Consider the following 6,072-nt stretch of genomic DNA (forward strand, 5'->3'; position numbering starts at 1 on the left):
GAAGGGAAACCTGGAAAAGGGTAGATCTAGATAAAAATCAGAAAACTAGGTTCTGTCCTATCCCCTCTATACAGGAAGTTGAAATGTTATCGGGAAAATAAACAAGCTAGGCAGTAAAGAAAGAATTCCACTTTTCATTGAGCCTGAAATAAAGGAAGTCCCATGAATCAGATCTTCCAAGAGCAGTAAACCCTGGAGGCTAAGCTAAGTAAGCTGTTAACTTTAGCTTGGCACGCACTGAGCGGGGATAAAGAAAAGGCCAGCATGAAGAAAAACATCCCTGGAAAGTCCATCGGAGCTGGCCTGAGGCAAATGCAAAGCAGGAGACATTTGCTTCCAGCAGCGCCCTCTCTCCTTTCCTCTCCAGGAGTTTCCAACAGATTATCCCACTTGTACTATTTGACAACACTCCTGGAATTACCATGTGCTCTGATGAAAAATACTAGGCTAGAAATCAGACCACCTTGATTGTGGGACCCCACATTCCCCCTACTCTCTGAGCATCTGTTCTCATCTGTAAAATGTCTTGCCTTACCTCCACAGCGTCTGTGAAGATCAACTGAAGCAATATATGAAGGGTGGAAATCTGCAAAATACTATGTAAATATGAGGAACGCATTGATCTATGAGTAATAAAAGACCCAACACAAAATCATTTAACGCAAAAAGAAATATACTATCTCTCAGAATAGGAAGTCTGGATGGGAAGCAGATCCAGGACTGGGTTAATCAAGTGTTTCTAGAACATCCTCAAGAGCTCAAATGTCTCCTCTCCTCAGTCATCCTCGGATTTCACTGCCGCTCCCTCATGGCTGCCCCAGTTCCAGTTACCACATGTAAGGAGAGCCGTCCTGAAGGAGAAAGTACCGTCTATTAATATCGAGGAGCTTTCTATAAAGCTCTCCTCAGACGAGACCTCCCCTCATGTCTCATTGACTAAAATTGCATCACATGTCCATCGCTAAACCAATCAGTGCAAGAGGACTAGGATTACTATGACTGCCTAAAGACTAATCAAGATTCACCTCCAGAGAGGATGGAAGGGGTCTCTACTTTCCAACCAGCCTCCTCCGAAGTAGACAGCTACTTTAGACTCCTGAACAAAATCAGAGTGCTGTTGGCAAGGAAGAGAGAGGGGAATGACAACTGGGTTGGCAACTAACCAGGTTTGCCACAGATAAGCAATTACATTTGCTGTCTCCCCTTCCTCCCTCAGTCTTCTCTACCTGTAAGCCTCCAATGAAGCACATTGTCTGCCCTTTTTCCTCCAATCCTACTACTTACTAAACTGTTAATGGAATACCAGTTAAAATTGCTAGAAATAATACAGGGTCTCTCAGATGTTTCCACTGTGCTGCAGAGAACTTTGAACTTGTACCTGTGGGGGCTTCCTGCCTACTTTACTATGAGAATTCTTTGAAATCTGGTTTTTGGTTAAAAAAAAAAAAAAAGCAGGGGCGTCTGGGTGGCTCAGCCCTTAAGCATCTGCCTTCAGCTCAGGTCATGATCCCCGAGTCCTGGGATCCAGCCCCATATCGGACTCCCTGCTCGGCAGAAAGCCTGCTTCTCCCTCTCACACTTCCCTTGCTTGTGCTCCCTCTCTCTGTCTCTCTCTGCCAAATAAATAAAAATCTTAAAAAAAAAAAAAAAAAGCAGATTTGCATTCTACCCTCTAAGCTAGCCATATTTCTTTAATATGTCATAGAATGTGATCTTTCTTTTTTATTCACCATTTTCCTTCCTCCATCTTCCCAGGGGAGAAAAAGTCACTGGTAAGATAAAAGCTAGTGAAATATACATTGTGGACCACCACACCTCCAGCCAACCCAAGTGCCTCTCTTCACCACTTGTGTTGGACCCAAAATAGACCCCAGTTGCTTCTGCTCCACCAGTGGCTCGTGTCCCTGTGCCAGCTCTTGCAAATGCAAGGAGTACAAATGCACCTCCTGTAAGAAGAGCTACTGCACTTGCTGTCCGTGGACTGGGCCAAGTGTGCCCAGGGCTGCACCTGCAAAGGGGTATCCAACAGATGCAGCAGCTCTGCCTAATGTCAGGGAGAGCCTGCTCCCAGATGTAAATAGAGCAACGTGTACAAACCTGCAGGGTTGCTTTTTTTTTTTTTATATACTACCCTGAACCGATTGCTACATTCCTTTTTTCTATGAAATATTGAATGACAATAAATTCTTGTCGATTTTTTCTGGCAAAAAAAATTAATTGGTAGGTAAAATAATATACCTTGTGAACAAAATAATGGCATCAAAGTTAGGCTGTGAAAGGTGGCCAATATGAGCAGGGGAAATTAAATTGTTTCATTCTGAAAGGCTTGAAAATCTACCCAGTAAAACAGAGTAAGGACCAACTGCAGCCACCCTTCTACAACTGGGCCAACACCAAGGCCCTATGGCGGGCCTTGAGAATGAATCTAGTATCTTAGGATGGGGTAGAGAGGTATAAGAGACTGACACAGGGGACACAGAAGGGAGGGAGTACAAATAAAACATCTCTCACCTGGGCTAGGTGCCTTGGTACAAAGTAAAGGCTGACTCCCTGTGTATTCATGATTGGGTGATAATCACTTTACTCTCTTTCTGGAAAGGAGCTATGCACACCCCTCCAGATGCTACAGGCATAAATAAAGGGGGATAGGTAAGAATAGTGTTTTAGAATGATAATCAGCAGGGAAGGAATTCCTGTCTGTTTCATTGGTTAATGGGTGAGATGTTACTACATTGAGTCTATCACAACCAGACTGGACTGAATTTGAGAGATGGCCTTGTGTCACAAAGCACCTGACCCCAGTTTTGATGCTGACCACTGATAATTTTCAAGCCTCACCTCCACTTTCCCCTTCCGTTCCACGTGTGGGCAAGCTGTTAGGAAAGAAAGTCCACGTGGCACCAGGGGAGAAGTTCAAACTACACAAAGTCTTGGCCTGTGTGTGGGAACACTCACCCAGTTCCACCCTCTAAGCACAATAAAACCAAGGACTACTCACCTTTGTTTTGCTGAAGCCATTTTTGGACTAGCTTAGGGATCTGAACTGCTCTCAGAAAGTTTCAATATGTGAGTGATAAATTTCTTCCTATCTTCTTGGTGTGTACGTGGTATCATCAGTCTTGACTGTGAACCAGTTGGGGGTGGGTGGGGGTCCATCATGGCTCTGTGAAGTGACCACAACACTTTGCATTTCACCCTGGGTTGGTGACCAGGAAATTTCTCAGTCTTGTGTCAAAATACACAATGAACCCAAACTGGCATAAAGAGGTGAATATAAGTAGCAAAAGATTTTCACTGCTTTTAAGCTCTAATATGCTAATCATCAAGGAGATATGCCTAGAATACAAACTAGGAGGTGGTACTAGAAGAGTCTATCAGACTACCGAGCTGCTATTTTTCTCTGTCCAGAATCCCTTCCCCCCATTCCTCTCTGTCTCCGTCTCTCTGTGTTAACAGGACCTTGATTTCACTCTGAGAAACTACCCCTCCCACACTGTTAATCCCACCCCTGTGAATTAAGGTGGGTGTATGATATTGGTTTGGCCAGTCAGAGTACTGCAACTCCTTGATCACAGTGATTATTTCCATGACAGCTACATAATCCTTACCAAGCTAATGAGTATAATACATGGATGCCTTACTGGAACTGAGAAAAAGGTTTCTTCCAGCTGGGGCTGTTAAATTGGTGGCACCTTTGCACCCACATGAGAGAAACAGCACAAGAATGAAGCGATACAAAAGAAAGTGAAGTAAAGAGAGAGAAGTGTTTTTTTGTTTTGTTTTTGTTTTTTAAGATTTTATTTATTTATTTGAGAAAGGGAGGTGAGCATACAAGCAGTAGGGAGGGCAAAGGAAGAAACAGGCTCCCCACTGAGCAGGGTGCCTGAGACGGGCTCAATCCCAGGACCCTGAGATCAGGACCCAAGCTTGACTGAGCCAAGGGAAGTTGTTAATGATAACATTTCAGCGCCATTCCTGAAGTTCTACCCCATGACATTTCACTTATGTGAGCCAATAAATTCCTTTATTTATTTTTTTCTTAAAACAGTTTGATTTAGATTTTGGTCTGTTGTTTTTCAAAAAGTCTTGACTAATGCTTGCTGAAGTGGAATTATCAATCCCTGGATCTTCTTGCATCCATCTCCCCCAGTACCACCTTGCAGGGAAAGACCAAATCATTGTGTTGGGCAAATATTTGAATCGGTTAAGATTCTTTCTGGTTTTTGTTTGTTGGTTGGTTTTTGTGCAAAAAGGTGTTTTTATTATAGCACGAGAAAAGGGCCCATGGGTCGAAAGAGCTGCCTGCCAGTCAAGAGTCTTTCAATTGCAAGTGAGAGAAACCCAACTCAATTGGTTTCTGCATTGAAGTATATCGTAAGGTTTTCAGATTATTTGCTGGCTTGCTATAAGGTCACTGGTTATGGCTGGAGAACATCTAGTATTTTCCTTTTATCTTTTCTTTCTTCCTTCTTTTTTCTTCTTCCTTCTTTTCTTTTACTTTAGGGGCATAGCTTGGCCAGCAACAAAGCCTCTTGTGGAGGGGAGGAACAATTCTGGTTCAGACTGGTTGATACAAGACACTTAGATTTACTCTGGTAAGCACTATGGAGTTGTCTGACTAGGATTTAGGGTAGTTAGGCACTGGGGTCTGGCCAGGCATCCCTCTGTTTATTGAATCTCAAGGTCTCTTCATGTGATCTCTCCTCATGAGTTAATTTGGGCTTCCTCACAGCATGGTGAGTTCAGGTCAATGGAACAGTTTACATTCCCGAAGGCTTTAGGAGGAAATATTTCAAGAGAACAAAGTGGAAGCTATATGATCTTTTCTGACCTAATTTTAAAAATGATGAGGCATCACTTCCACTACTTTCTACTGGTTACAATCAAATCACTAAGGTTGGTCTAGATTCAAGAAAGGGGCATAGACCCCACCTCTCCATGGCAGGAGTATCAAGGTCATTTGTAGAAAATAAGTGAGATGAGAGAGATGATTGCAGGTGACTTGGATAATGCCATTTGCCACAATAATTAAAGTCATGAGATATTAGAGTACAAATTGCAATGTCAAGTTACTAATTTTCAGTCGGAGAATTACCTTTCCCCTCACCCCAATACTCAGATCTGACAAAAACACCATTCTCCTCGTATTAGGATCTGGTATAATACACTGTCAGGATGGTGCTGGGTGAAAATGGAATCAGAGCACAGAGGCTTGGTGAGTCTTGAAAGGTATTTCCTTTAAGATGGGGTTGAATTTTACAGCATTATTTACAACAATTAAGATATGGAAACAACCAGTGTCCATCCATAGATGAATGGATAAAGATGTATTTTATATATATATATATATATATATATATAATTTATATATATATTAAATATATTTTTATATATATTAAATATATTTATATTAAATATATTTATATATATAATGAAATATTATTCAGCCATAAATGGAATGAAATCTTGCCATTTTTGACAACATGAATGGGCATAGAAGGTATTATGCTAAGTGAAATAAGACAGAAAAAGACAATACCATGATTTTACTAATATGTGGAATCTAGAACACAAAAAACAAACCAACAGAAACAATTTCACAGAGAACGAACTGGTGGTTGCTAGAGGGGAGTGGTGGGGGGAATGGGTGAGACATGTGAAGGGGATTAAGAGGCACAAACTTCCAGTTATAAAATAAATAAGTCACAGAGAAGAAAAGTGCATCACAGGGAATATAGTCAATCATATTGTCATAACTTTGCTTGGTGACAGATGGTAAACATTTCTTGATGTATATAAATGTTGAATCATTATGTTGTACACCTGAAACTAACATAATATTGTATGTCAACTACACTTCAATTAAAAAAGAAAAGATGGGGCTAAGGTTGGTCAAATTTATGCTTTATTCCAAATGGTGCATACTTCTCTATTGATCAGAGCACTCCTGTGTTTATATAATTTGTGTCTTCAGCAGACAATGCTGGACAAACACCATCTGATATTTTTCCTCGGTTCTCCTTTTTTAGATTCTATAGGCCATCTTCCTTCTGTAACACAATTAAGTTACAC

At 41.3% G+C, this 6,072-nt stretch overlaps 1 pseudogene; it reads left to right on the plus strand.

Annotated features, from left to right (window-relative positions):
* The first annotated feature begins 1,794 nt into the window (after window positions 1–1,794).
* Window positions 1,795–3,081, plus strand: LOC121105896 (annotated as a pseudogene).
* The last annotated feature ends 2,991 nt before the right edge of the window (window positions 3,082–6,072 follow it).

Source organism: Ursus maritimus, unplaced genomic scaffold, assembly GCF_017311325.1.
Source record: "Ursus maritimus isolate PB19 unplaced genomic scaffold, ASM1731132v1 scaffold_3, whole genome shotgun sequence".
Classification (NCBI taxonomy): domain Eukaryota; kingdom Metazoa; phylum Chordata; class Mammalia; order Carnivora; family Ursidae; genus Ursus; species Ursus maritimus.